At 38.7% G+C, this 15,526-nt stretch overlaps 1 protein-coding gene and 1 pseudogene across 1 annotated transcript in view; both read left to right on the plus strand.

The window, feature by feature from the left end:
- Positions 1 to 15,526, plus strand: part of LOC143357173 (uncharacterized) — a 605,892-nt gene that overhangs the window by 44,531 nt on the left and 545,835 nt on the right. The gene's annotated exons all lie outside the window — the stretch shown is intronic.
- LOC143357114 (uncharacterized) lies at positions 6,124 to 7,145 on the plus strand (annotated as a pseudogene).

A 15,526-nucleotide genomic window follows, 5' to 3' on the forward strand; every position in this document is an offset into this window, starting at 1 on the left:
CTTACTTTTGAAACATAGAAAAAGACGTATGTTTAATGTGACTTGAAAATATGAGCAAATCAAACAATTTTTTAAGACATCTCTGGTAGCATGGAGCATTTCCATGACTATTAGCGTCGAAATCCTGTTATGAATACTATGAAATCCTGTTATGAGATATAGGGTAACAATTATAACCAGCGGGATGTACGCATGACCGAAAGCGATCGCGATGGAACAATTTAGAATCGAGAGGAGAAACAGGATTGCAATTTGATATTGAAAGGCAATCAAGTTACGAAGTAGAACGTTTGAAATGAAGATGAATGAGTACGAGTATAATTGTAAAGTCAAAGAGGTTTCTAGAAAATTTAATTCTTATAAACTGAAATAATTTATACAATTGATTATTCATATAAATCCCACATACCTGTTGTCTGGTTTGTTGCGATCGGCCTTTGATCGCCAAGCGTTCTCGAGATCCAGCAGCGCGTGCAACAATAACATAAACAAGACAGAAGCAACCGCGGAAGACACCGTTTCTGGGAGCGTTGCGAGTCCCCGTCGTAGAAACTTTTCTTCCCGCACGGTCCCGTAGATCTGCGAACGAGAATTCTGGGTAACGGCCGGGAAAACGTCGAGAAAAGTAGTTGTCGGCGAGCGTTAACGTCTTCTCAGCCAGTGGTCCGACCGCCCCTAAGAGGAAACCATTTTCCAGCAGCGAGATCCGGTCGGACAAAGGGTCCCGACCCGATACCTTCCTAAACTTTCCGCGTGAAAGGGAACAGAAATCATATCGTTCCTCCTCGTGCTTATGAAGCATTACGTAAGCACAAAAAAGTTCGTAAGGGACAACGGCGGGAAGGCGGGGAATCGTCCCTTCGACAATGCGAAAAAAGAACGAAGCCCTGCGTTCTCCTTCTGCAAGGCCTTATCCTGAAATCGTTATCATGGTTTACGCAGTTGGTTCAGCTGAAACCGAAACAGTACGGACGTGTAACAATTTGATCTACGAGCGACGCCGACGACTTGTCTCCATCCACTTATAACTTCACATCGTGTATAAAAATTGATATAATTATATAAATATTATTTGTACCGTTAGGTTCTTCGTTTGGTACTAGTCTTCGAAAAATTAATTTTGGGTTCTCTGCCGTACGATATTCTTTACAGCTACGTCGAGTGCTTGATTTGTCCTTGATAATAATTTCACAGAAGGAGAAAGAAAATGTACACTTACTTTAACTCTGAAATATTGGTTAAAAAAGAACTGAATTTGATTTGGACTTATCAGATTCTGTTTCAAGTCTTCATCACGAATCTGACTTTGTTATTGTACGAGAAAGGGTTAAAAACTCACTCATTTTCTGTTTCGTGAGTCTATAAAGTAATTGCTAGAGAGAGATCACGGTGTTAGAATCGTCAAATGAATTTCTGAATGTTACTCCATGTGTGAATAATAAGACGTCTCACATTGTGGGTCACTTGGACGCTGTTGACGACCGTTGACTCCACTGTGGCGTCATTTCAATTTCAGCAGATAGCAGTTGATAACGGCGATTGGTTTTTATACGTTCATTTATTTAATACTTTTACCTCTTCGCTTCTTACTTGTACGTATGCGCACACAACGATTTCTTTTATCCTTGCACTGGAACTTTGTCGCAGACTGTCTGGAATGGAGTCTAAATAGAGTAATCGATTCTAGAACGGATTGAACCGTTCAAGCATAGATTCTACTTTGCATCGGCGAATATGAAGGTACTATTAACCAATGGTGCTGCGTTATCGAAGTCGATCATAGTTCAATTTTGCACTAGACTCGTTCGATAATGTCGTTGTACACTTCGGTGGCTAGCCGAGACAGACACTTTCGCGACAATTAACCGAATTGCTGAGTAATTAATCGAAGAATCCCGCGGCGCGAACAACGTCAGCTTCCGCCTGGCATCGTGAATCTCGTTCCCGCCCTTAGCCACTGTCACTCAGCTATTCGCCGTCAATTTCTATCCATCGTCTTTCGTTCCATCATCTCGAGGCTAAAGTGTCGATCGAATTACATTACGGCTTGTAGAGGGCAGACGCGTTCGTTGGTCCCGGAATACGTTTCCCGGCTCTCTTAAGAAAACCCTATTGCATATGAATATAAGTGTATTATCATAATATCGCGCCTAGGGTGGTTTCGCTTCTGGTTCGGTGCTAGGGGCTCGGAATCCCGCGTCTTCCGCGAAGGGGAGAGATCTCGCTTTTACAAGATACGTATGGATGGAAATCCTGATAGGTATCGCCTGGAATGCGTGGCTCGCAGACGCGGGGAGATTGGGCAAAATAACCACCGATGTATACAGGGTGTTTCATAAATAAATGTCAATGCATCGAGCAGCAAATCTGCTTACTATAATAAGTAAAGAGTGTCATATGGACATATATTCGATTGGAAATTACAAAGATGCTTCTAGTAGAAATTATTAAATAAATTTCTTCATTCGATCACGTATTGTTATACAAATTTCGAAAAATCTAAATAAATTCAATATTGTAATTTTTATAATACAATGTCTACCGGTACGGTTAGTGTTAATATCGGACCTATGTCGATGTGACATTTTTTACTTGATTTAGTGTGTAGATTTACCCCCTAAAATAGTGACATGCATTTGTGAAACACCTTGTATAAGGCTGATACTTTGCGATCGGTAGCATGTATCCCATGAAATTAGTTTTGGGCAGAAACGGAAACTTTGGGAAAAGTTTTTATTCGTTTCCGTCGATTCGACTATGGTGGCTAACGTTCATTCACTCGTTTTATCACGATTTATGTTACAGTGATTATTAGCCTGCGGGTCTTATGCATTTATAACAAAAATGAGTAGGTAAAAAACAAAATAGTAAAATTATATTAGAGTAGTAATTTACTACTCGTACGTATTAGACGTAACTTATTGAAATTATTAAGAGAAGAAGTACCTAAATGTCTATGCAGTTCCTATTTTTTGCAATCGATGCAGAAAATGTTCATTTTGCGTAAAAATCCGCAGTCTACTGTCTATGTTACAATGTCGTTCATAATTTTCTAGAAAAAGAAGAAAATTTGTAGCTATTGTATGCCTATACGTTCTCCAGTAACCATACTATCTGTGCTATCTGTATACTGTAGATTTAAATACATTGTTACTACTATTAAAAAATGAGCCGAGAGGCTCGTTGAAAGACTGCAGGTATCGAATGCCGCAAAAGAAAATAGCATTACTCTGTCTTCGGTATGATATAAATGAATCGACAGATAATTCAATAATTTAGATCGAAAGATTACGGGGCAGGCAGAGGTTGCATTGTTGAAATAACGAGAGCGTCGAAAGCGGGGCAGAGCTATCGATTATGCTCCCTCTATCCCACACCATGGTATAGATTTCATTTTTAATGTTTATTCTGTTCCAAAATAATATATTTTAAGTTCTACTTAAATTTCGCATCAGATGATATTTTAATATTTTTCAATTTCAATTCTTTTTTAAATACACATTAATGTGCTCACGCACAAAGATGTGATACAGTAATTGCATCATAGGTACCTATTTATCCAATTATATCATGGTTGCCCAACGTTGAGCGGTGATTTACAGAGCGTCCAAATTTAATTCTTTAATTATTTTAGTGGTATTATTATTAATCTAACTTTTTAAAAAGAAATTCTCAAAGAGTCTTTCTTTAAAATTCTTAGTATCTTAAAAAAAGAAGCTAAGACGCGAAACAATCAGTTGGACTAATTTGTGTTGATTAAATAAAGCTAATAAAACGTCATTTTTTCTTTAACACTGTCGTGCCAGAATAATAGTGTAATATAATTTCGTGTTTGCTCAAATAAATCGAATTTTATTTGCATCCGCGAGAGCAGACTGAAAGAGTAATCATTGTGATAAATAGACTGCAAATTTCATATATTTATAACAAAACAGACTAAATGCAATTTAAAACAGTAGAACAATTAAAAGAATTCAAGGGTATGGATACATCTTTTCAATATATATTAACTCTTTGTACTATAACGTTGAGCCAGAGTCGTGATGAGGATTTCGAACCGAGTTAATATGTTATTAATTACTTCTAAATCGAAATAAAATTCTATCTCAATCTTATTCTAAGAAATTATAAACAACAAACAAATTCTAATCACTACGACCGTGAAATAAATCTTAGGGGTTAAAACTATTAACGAAGGACAGAAATCTCCATTTAGCTTCTGTATCTTACAATTGATGCACTCCATTTTCGCATAAAGGACGCAACAGTCTAGCGATAAACGTGAACTTTCCAGTTTCAGATTTTACAAATAAATTCCTGTGATTTCGTTTAAAGAAATTGAATCGTCTAGGGCGTTTGCTGTACAATCCACGTGTTAATAATACAAAAATTGTTGGGTAATATGTACCGTACTGTGGAACAGAATGAGTTTACTTTTACAGACGTTTCTCCGTCTCCGTCGCGAGAGAAAGAGCGACGCTGGCGGGTTACATACGGGTCAGCAGCCCGAGAAGGATTAATTTAATTTCCACGTCGATGCGACAGCAGATATCGCACGGGCGAGTAGAATGACCGAGGGAATTGATTATCTTTCTCCGCGGGAAGCGGTTCTTCGACGTCCGACACGCCAGTCGACAATGCGATCCGCGTCCCGATCCGATGTCTATATTTATCCGTGGCTCCCGACCGGATTTGTCCGTCAATTAACGGCCGCGCCTTAATTAACACCGCCTCCACGACGCGTCCCGGGGCTCCGTCCAGATAAAATGTCAAAGGATGCTGCCCCACGGACCGCCGGGACATGGGAGAAGGAAGCGCTTCTTCAGCTTCTTTGCTCCTCGGGCGTCGTGAAGCGAATTCTTCTAATCCGCCAATGAACGAAGGAAAAATGTCTTGCAGTCACTATAAAGTCATTCCACTGGAACTCGAACACTTTATGGAGTAAAGGATATGTTATGTTATATGTGGATATGTTATAATCTCAGTGACATACGAACGTATCTCAAAAGATTTTTCGAAATCTTAAACATTTTTGAATAGATGAGTAAAATAAAGTCTCATCTATCTTCTTTTTTTTCATAACATACTCGGCGCTACATCAATTTATTTAGTTCGGTAACACAAAATGTACACCTAAGGTATCATTAGGAATACTCGTCTTCAATAATTGTAGGTGGATTGGTGTGTCATGTCGCCCTTTGCGTGGCCTGTTCATTCTGGGATTGATTATTTTTGTAACACGAAATACTTATACATAAAGTATCATTAAGAATACTTACCCTTAATAATTGTCACACATGATACTTCAGGTGTACATTTTGTGTTACCGAACTAAACTAACGAAGATTTAAAACGAAAAATGTGGAGCGCATGCAACAGATAATTGATGCATGAATAGTTCACCTAAGTCACTAACAATTTTATTGCACTGCAAATGATATGAACTGTTGTGTGAGTTTTCTCAACGTCAGCTACTCTCTACACTCCTTACTATCATCTTGCGCCCCACGTTTTTCGTTTTAAACCTTACAAGTATTTTCATAGCTATTAAAAATTCACAATTACAAATGTTCAGGACTATCAGTATGGGGCCAGGAAAAATTATTTTATCCTTTTTAGTCTGTCTTAAAAACATGGTATATTAAAAATCTTTTTTATTGAAGTAAACGGTTGTAATAGGCGGAGCGGCTTAGGTAGTCGGGCCTTCGTCGGACGCTCGGTCTTTCGGTCCCTTTCTAATCAGTTGTTATCCCCACTATAGCACTGTCGTTTTCAGCGTCTATACGTGTACATTTGTGTGTATAAGGGTTTTGAAAATGGTGCCCCCTTGGCGAGGGGCCCTTGCTCGTTGTCAATTCAGCATCGTGTCTTGAGTGAATTCGGTCGTTTGCAGAGCATTTTAAAATACGAATAAATTGAAAATGAGTCGAAAGGTGCAAGATAACAATCCTAATGATCGTCCTCCTAAAAAAAAGAGTGCTGAAATAGAAAGTGAAGGGACGAGCGGAGGCGAAGAAACGAGCTCTTCTGCTAATTATTGAATTCATAAGTGTTTTTACTGCAATATCAGATATTTCTATGTGCAAAATATATAAGTGAAAAAAAAATCGTGGTCGAAATATGTACGGTGTAACGACGCTCATCGGTTATAACATGATGAAAGTCATCGATTTATTGGTGAAAAGTAGCTATTGCCAAACATGTACATTTTATAAAAACGATAAAAAGAACCTCGAATATTCAGAACATAAAGAAGCTAGGTATTGTACAGTAAATCACAGAGGCTCTTCGGATAAGATGGACGTAGATGCCGTCGTAGAAATGTTTCACCGCTCTGAAGAATTACATGGAGTACGTTATAGTAATTACATAGGAAACGGGGATGCTAAAACGTTCAAGGCCATATTGGATATTGAACCGTATGGTTATGATTTCAAAATTAAAGAGAACGAGTGCATGGGACATGTGGAAAAGAGAATGGGCAGTCGGTTGTGTAATGTAAAAAAGAGTATAAAATTGGGAGGAAAAGGAAAACTGTCCGAGGTATTAATAAAAAAATTATCAAAATACTACGGTCTCGCTATCAGGTGTAACAGTGATTCTGTTCTTTAGATTAGAAAGGCGATAATGGCAATGTTTTATCATCTATCATCGACAAAGGAAAAATCGCTGCACGACGACTATGCCCCTGGCGCCGATTCGTGGTGTAAGTGGCGCGTCGCATAAGCCTTGGGGCAAGAATTTGTCCAGCCACCTCCATTTCACGAAAATGTACAGAAACATATTCGCCCAATTTGTTGAGAGATGTTTAGGTGGGCATACGCAAAATGCTATCGGTTGGCGTTTAGCTCCTAAACATCTCAACTGTGGCCTTATAATTGTTGAGATAGCTGCTTTTTCAGCTGTCGGCATGTTTAACGAAGGATTTTCGTTCGTCCTTCAAACAATGCAACAGCTCAATATAGTAAGTGAACAGCATAGCAAAACGTTCGCCGAAAATGAGGACAAACGCCATATTCAACAGCAGGAGCGCCACAACCATCATTGGGCAAAAGAAAAAAAAGGGAAAAGAAGAAAAAACGGCTGAAGTACAACTTTTTGAGGAAGAGGAAGATCTGTTCTACGACCCTGGAATCGCAGATTAGTAAAAACCGCGTTAAGTTAAAATGGATTACGATTGCTTCATGATTTTTCTGTTACTCAAACTTTAAACGCATTTTTCTCGAAACGCAAAATTTCGAGTGCCGTGCAACGTAGCTCAGAAACCGATTACTCGATCTGTATGAATCTTGGTATATATATTCAACATGACGAGCTCCTATTTTTTCGTAAAAATATTGTTATTAAAAATTGTTCATAACAGGAAATCCGTTTTTTTCAAAACTACGCCATTTTTGCAATTTTGCAAATTTTAATAAAAGAAGAATGTCATGCTGAGGGTTTTTGCATAAACTAACGATTCCATTTTGATTTTTTTGTTACAGATCATTTTTGTGTATTGTACAGTGTACGGCGCACAGTGGGCAATTTGGACGAAATCGGATTCAAAATCAAGGAACTTTCGATAGAAATGAGGTAGAGCGATGAAATTTTTTTTAAATGAAAGCTGAAACTTTGTAGAATATGGGAAAAATAGGGAGATTATTACCATCCAATCATTTCAACGAAAAAATGACTTCATTAGTTTTTGTCACAAAAATCTATTTTTTGCAAAATCCTGAGGTCGTAGACAAATTTTGAGACCAGATTTGAAATCAGCGTGAAAAAATCTATGGGAAATGATGTATAGCATGTTAGAAAAAATTTTTTTCCGGGCGTGGTATTGAAAAAACTAACATTTTCTTGAATTTGTGCGCGTTTAACGAATTTTCTCGAGGTTAAAAAACGTTCGGACCACAATCTCTCTATTTTTCCCATATTCTACTAAGTTTCAGCTTTCATTTAAAAAAAATTTCATCGCTCTACCTCATTCCTATCGAAAGTTCCTTGATTTTGAATCCGATTTCGTCCAAATTGCCCACTGTGCGGCGCATTTACAGGATGCCATTTTCAAGTTAAATATAAAACTATTTTTTTTACATTATAACATTAATAAATGATATCTCAAATTTTAAATCAATCTACGCATTATATTAAAAAAAAAAAGAATTCTTGAAAAACAGGCCATTTACATAAGGTTTCCCCCTTATACCACTAAATACAGTTCATATTATATCGTGTTTAGTGTCATTTTAATCATAAAAATGCCATAAATAAGTTGGTGAAAGTGCCATAAAAAAATAATGAAAAATAACGAAGTTTTGTAATTGGATTAGTAGTGGTTCACACCGATATACCCGACCCGGTATCGGATTACGCGGCATGTTTACACTGCACGGCGACTGAGGCAGCTCGAGCTTCTGGGCCCTTCGCGGGGTATCGTCCCCAGTGGAGGAGATGGGCGAACTGACTAAGATCGTGCAGCTCCTTTCAGTATTTTGGCGTGATTCAATGGTCTTATGACGTCCCTGTTAAGATGGTATGTAGAGATAGGGCTTGCAAGGGTTTATTGTTGAGCAAGGTATCGCTAGATATTCTGGCATTTCGATGAAAGGGTAACACGGCTTGGAAGAGAGTCTTGCAAAATCTTGTTAGTCATTGAATCGAGTTTCGGAGTCGGTTATCGCGGAACGATCTAACGTTTCGACTGGCGTTTGTAAGGGCCAAGGGAGTCCTAGACACGGCCAATATGCAGATAAAAGAAATGGATCGCCGGTCGATGCGCTCTGCTAATGGAATAAATAAACCGGAACGGGTAGCTGTTGCCTTAACTGCTCCATTGTATTGCTCCGACTTCGCAGGAATCGAGTTAATCGTTTTATTATGTCCACTCGTCTTGAAGCGGATTCGAGACGGGGGAGAAGGAATGAGAGAGAGAGAGAGAGAGAGAGAGAGAGAGAGAGAGAGAGAGAGAGAGAGAGAAGGAGAACCAGGAAAAAATTTTTCGCTCGGAGAAATGTTCAATTCACCGGCGGAATTGAACGGACCTTAATTACAGTTAAAAAGACAACGACAACTGACACTCGATAAAATGCTGCCTCGAAGATGATTCATGGCTCGCTGGTGAGAAGGTGTTCTTCGTGACGTCGCAATATCTCGAGATTCTGGGGATAGCGGAACGAGAAAGTCCAAAAACGAGTGCTCTTGTTCCCTGTGAACAGATATTATCGTTAACCGTTGTTTATTAACATTTTAACTTCATACATGGGTGACACAATATCTTTACCAAACTTAATAATTTATTTCTATTAGAATCTATCGAGTAAACAAAACCTTCTTCTCTAGATAATTCGAAGCAATGAAAAACAATAGTCTTTGTTCATTCTTTAGACATGTTCACTGTTCTGTGTTTCACCTGTTCATTTTTGTCACAAATGCATAAAATCTGTAATTTATTAACCACTACTGAAAATGTATACACTTATAAATTTTCTATTTTGTTACGGCATTCTTTCTTTGGTTTACGACGGCCAACATACGATTTTAATATTACAATAGCCCAATTCTTTTAATCGGTTATAAATAGTACCTTTGCCTGACACAATTTGCCAAAACACAATCATAAGTGAAGTGGAAAAAAACAAATGAGTTGCACGGCAAATTGTTAGTAAATTGCAATTCCCAATAACTGCGAAACGTGTAAAAAACATCAAAGGAAACAGATGTTAAAGGAACATTATAAAGCTACTCGGCTACAATTTGCAAAAAATCATATGCACTGGACCGACGGACGGACTAGAGTCATCTTCTGATGAGAAAAAATTTAATTTAGATGGTCCAGACGTATGTTCCTAATATTGGCACGATCTCTGTCAAAAGAACGACCCAAGAGTAAGCAGAAATTTTCATGTTGGAAGTTGAATGATTTGTGAAGCTTTTTCTTCATTTGGAAAATGAAAACTTTGTTTCATTTCCACCAAAATGAATTTGGAAAAATATATAGACATGCTCGATGGGGTGTTAATCCCATTTTTAGAAAATATAGTTGCTGAAAATAAATTTATATTTCAGCAAAACAACGCAGTGACTCACATTTCAAAATATTCCTGTCAAGCACAGAATATTTCTATAATGGAATTGCCACCATATAGCCCTGATATGAACCCCGTAGAAAACTTATGGGGCACATTGGTAAGAAAAGTATATGCCAATGGCCGTCAATTCGCCAATATTGACAGTTTAAAAGATGAAATGAAACGCTGCTGGGAAGAGATTTCTAATACTGACATAAATACTCTTATAAATTCAATGACGAATCTAATTTTCTATTTAATTCGAAGTAATGATGGCCATACTAAATATTAAATTTGTAATATCTATATATTTTCAATTTTTAATTGTTTTCTTTACAAGTGCGTTTACACGAATTTCGCACGAAAAATACGGTTTTGCTTGTAAAAATTTTTGCATAAATGTTTCGGTAAATATATATGTACAATTCTTATAGTATATAAATATATTTATAATCTTCAGTTATTATTATATGCTTCTTGTTAAAATTTTGAACCTTTAGCCCCAAAATCCTTATTTTTTTACGTGCCTTTAAACGAATTTCGCTCACTGTAAGTCAAAATCTCCTATTCTAAACCATTTATACCTTAGTTGACATGTATCTGCAGATATAATGTTGTCATCAGAAGCTTTCTCAATAAATTGCTTTAACCCTGCGTATGCTGTGCCAGGGTCATTCGTCATCCGTCGCGGTAGCGGTGGAGATAAGCTCGAGCGACCATCAATATGTACAATTTTATTCCGATATAAGACGATGCTTCTCATTTCGAAATAAGAATATCACAATCCCCTCTTCTTCTTTTGAAGTTGTTTGCTCGACACTGCCACTGCTTTGCACTAGGGTGCCAGAACAGGAGGGTGTGTCATATTCTAACCCTTTCCAACGAAAGATATCGTTGCAGGATTGTATCGGTGCTCGGCCGATTAGTTTATATAGGATGTCCCAAAAATATTGTACTTCCTTGAAAGGGGTGATTCCTGAGCTAATTTGAAGTAACTTTTTCTTCTGCGAAAATATTGTAAGTGGCTTTTTTACGGAGTTGTTCAGGAAAAACATGGACCAATCAGAGCGCGGAGACAGCGAACGGATTCCAGCTCGGCGACAAGTTCCGCTGAGTGTGACGTTGGGATTGGCCGAGCCGGTGTTACACCGCTGTAACCGCGCTCCGATTGGTAGTTATTCTTCATTAATAACTCCTTAAAAAAGCCGCGGAGAACATTTTCGCGAAGGAAAAGCTTACTTGAAATTACCTCAGGAATCACCCCTTTCAAGGAAGTACAACATTTTTGGGAGACCCCGTATAATTGCTTGCTACTACTCGAGAACAAAGCCAAACCGCATAGGCACCCTCATTCGAAATACGACGAAAACCGGTCCCGAGCCATCGCCTTATATTGGGATAAAACTGTATTAGTGGAATATCGGTGTGGGTGAGAAATGACTCCGGCACAGGCCTAGAACTCGCAGGAGTCCGAGGTTAATCAATTGCCGTGGTTTTAATCAAATTGATTTTGAATGAAAACAGGATCATTTATTCCAGAATACTTGATTTGTAAAAGACAAAAGGTAGCAGCCAAGGAATATGAACGGAACATAGGCCACAGCTTCCTATGAGCAATCCGCAGCATTTTCTGAACGACTATTATTGAATTGCGATGGATGGATATCATGCTTGATGCGAGAGCCTAACGATTCAGTGCATCCTTAGAATACATGGTAGCAAGAATCGGAGAGGACACACTACGCGACGGTTCCAACAAGTGTCCCCAGCTGTCTTCGGTTCGGACTTATGTGGTGTCGAGTGTATATACGGGGCATAAGAACTGTTGCGAGCGAGGACCCCGTGGACGCGTTTTACAGCCAACAACGGGTAAATCAATGGCCATTAATTCGATAGTCGAGTTTTTAGTGGAGTCCTCTGGCTGGCCCTCCCACACCAGACTCTCGCTGTACTTCGGGCTACCGGCTCGCGGAGAACAATGGGTCACAAATCACCGGCGGAACCAGCTAAATCTCGTTTCGCGGACTCGAACCGCCACGTAAGTCCTAACGATACGTGGAATAAAAGAATGTTCTCCTTCGTTCCGTCCGGGCCTCGCACCTTTTTTACTCTCATCGCGGGGCCGAAGGAGAATCAATCCGAACGAATAAATCCACTGGCTCTTTTGTGCTCCGCTCGTTTCCTTTTGTACCGGTCGTCTGTTGAACGCCGCACTGCTCATCGAAATAGAGGACACCCAAAACGTGAGCCTGTCCCGGCTCGTCATCAATTCTAGGTTCAATCACATTTACCAAGTACCCGAGACATTTGAGAATCCGAAGATCCTCGTGATAAAAAGATAGTGCATCTTCTATGGTCGGTGCAACGAACTTTAGTGCTCGTGAAAATTTGGTGTGAAATATTTGGAACTTCAAATTTTGCAATGAATTGTAGTATAAAAAGAAAAACGTATATGAAAGTTACATGGTAGTTTGGAGTATATTTTATCAGAGAGAAATTTTATTTGTGTTTTGAATTTAAAACGTACAACGATTAAGATCACTTTTAAAAAAAAAATTTAGTAATTTGCACGTCAATAAAGACGACACTGCCAATTAGTATGATCAGCATTTTATTTTCATCGTAAGTTACATGTTGAACAATTTATAAGATTTTAAAATCGTCTCCTGTAGAAAGCGGTGTGGCCTTTTTGGAGTTTGCGTAACGCAACTTTCGTATCGTAGGCGTTTCACAAGCAGCAAACCATCTCAATTTTCGTTGGTCACAGCACATTATCACCCAAGTTCGCGGACAACAACAATCGTATTCAGGAAGATTTTTGGATTTTAAAGAACTCATTTCCGATGCAGACCGAATGCATTTCGTCGAACGAATTGCAAGTCTCTGATAAAATCTGATAAAACAAATGATTCTGCTCTTACTGGATACCATGAAATCACGTCACAATTAGAACAAAGCGACTTTCCAATATCCGAATTTCCAAGCGTCATTTACTGTAAATTAAAGCTAGAAGCATGCACTCTGAGAAGCCGCTGCACAGTGGGCCAAGTGCCCGATCTAGCTGGAAAAAAATCCTACACATCGTATGCGGCTACTGATGTCAACTTATGTGGTGTCGTTGTAAACAGAAGGTCCCAATCTTTAAGTTTCTGGCATTTTTGATCGTGAAAAAATGTCGGAAAAATTTTTGATAAAAATATTTATATTACATGAAATTTTTTAAAGATAGGGTAACATCAACTTACCACTCGATTGTTAATATAAAGGAATTGTTATGAAAATTGAACTTACGGGCGTAATTTGAATGTCATGTTTGCATTTAATCTAGTAGCATTTTAGAACTATTGTAAAATTTGAGAACAATTTTGATTTTCTAGATTTTGTAATTTATTTTGTAAATAAGTTACAAGAATTTGCCGATGTTTTGTCATAGTAGATTGTATTAGTCCTAATTTTTGCAGGTGAAATACCATATCGCATCGAGATATAAAAAAAAATTATTTCTCATAAAATGGCAACTAAAGGCAAAAAATTTTCGAATTTATATCCTGTATAAAAATGTTACTATCGTCTAAAAATAGTTTCAATTAGTAACATTTGGTAACCTGGGCATCGCACTCTACAAAACGTGAAATAGCTTATAAGAAACGAACACTATGAATGTCAAGATTTCCCGAAATATAAACAGTGATCTGAACCACTAAAATGAAATAAATCTGCAGTATTCACTTTCAACTACTGAATTCATATTATTATGAGTATAAAAGTCTTTTATAATAGCCAGATAGTCACAACACACGTTCTGATACTTAATATGTACTTCGCAGCAAACGTTCGAGAAACGTAAAACAATAACGCGACGCGGCATTTGCCTTCGTCATTTATATCATTGTTGATAACAATAATACCAGAGGTCACTTTACGTCTCAGGGGAATGTAGAGTACATAAATATTCACCAATACTTACATTTTTTACCGTCAATTTCGGACTTTTTTCCTCCTAATTATACGATCTGGCCCTCTGTGCGCTGGTCAGAATTGGCGGTGACCACGAAATCGAATAGAAATTGCCAAAACGCGATTTGCAAAAATCGAAAATTTTCAAATTGCATTTTCAATGTGTACCCGATGGAATGTCCAATCGTTTTTCCGGAAAATTTAAGCTGGAATTTAATGTCTCACGGACATTATATCGATTCGGCCATTTATTTTTCTTATTACAAATGTAGGTACACAAGAGTACAAATGTTATAAAAGAGTTAATTCTAAGAATATGAGTGCGCGCGCGCGTGTGTGTGTGAGTGATTCTGTGTAGTTTATGTAACGATTAATGAGAAAATGTCAAGATCAAAAGACCGCCATATGTGAACGTTCGTCCTCTTCAGCAACTAAATCGATTTTAGTTGCGAAGGACCCGTTCGCCCAAACTTCGTAGGGGTTTAAAATTACGTTTACCCGCCGTATCGCGTTTTTTGGACTTTCGGCTACCTTAAACGCGGGAAGGACCGTCGATAGTAGCATCCGAGAGCCTTTGATCTGGGCGGAACGTCTCGTTGTGGAGCTTTACCGGCGATGGCCGGTAAACCCTCGCTAGAAGATCATCCTTCGTTGGACGGGCACGACGAAGGATGGTGCGACGGAAAGAGTCTTCCATTTTTCAAGAATTTCGACAAAGCCGGTTCCGGAGGATGCTACGAGCGGAAGAAGGAAGCTGGACGCGAGAGAGAATGGTTCGCAGAAGATAAAAAGAGTATGGAGCATCCGGGACGATTATCGTTATCATCGATGGGCGTAGCACCGGTGTGCTACCAGCCGCGGTGGCTTTTCGAGTATCTTGCTCCGAGCACGAGGGTACGATACTCGGATATTACAGATATTTCTTCGATAGAGTGGTGTACGCGACATATGGCGGTGGAACGGGGATGAAGAAGAAGGAAAAGGAAAAGGGAGCAGAAAGGGTGAAGGAAGCGAGGCTTAAGAGTACGACGATGCCGAAGCCAGGGGGCTGCCAGTATGCCGATACGATCTGATAGCCTATTTATCATTCGCCGCGCTTACCTCCGTTACACCCTTCGTTTAGTTTTCATGGGGTCTTTACCTGGCGATCTTTACCTCCTTTGCGCGTAACCACCTCTACCCTTTCTCTTTTGTCGCGATCATGTCAACGCGGTGATCGCTATAAAAATCTTATTCTCTTTACTCAAACTTCCATTCTTGCGTATATTATTTTTATCACGATGACTGCCACGCGAATTTTACGCGTTACACACTGTACTATGTTTGATTTCACTAATAGAAGCGATCACAGTCGTTAAGAACAGTTGTTAGATACTTGATAACGAAAAGTTTTGACCTTATACCATAATCTAGTTAATTTCAGCATTAGTAAATTGATATATTCGATGAAAATCATTTTTAACCAATGTCTTTCTGCCAGTCGCCGATGATCCATGTAGCGTTCAACGTGAACATTC

Source organism: Halictus rubicundus, chromosome 9 (genome assembly GCF_050948215.1).
Source record: "Halictus rubicundus isolate RS-2024b chromosome 9, iyHalRubi1_principal, whole genome shotgun sequence".
Lineage (NCBI taxonomy): Eukaryota > Metazoa > Arthropoda > Insecta > Hymenoptera > Halictidae > Halictus > Halictus rubicundus.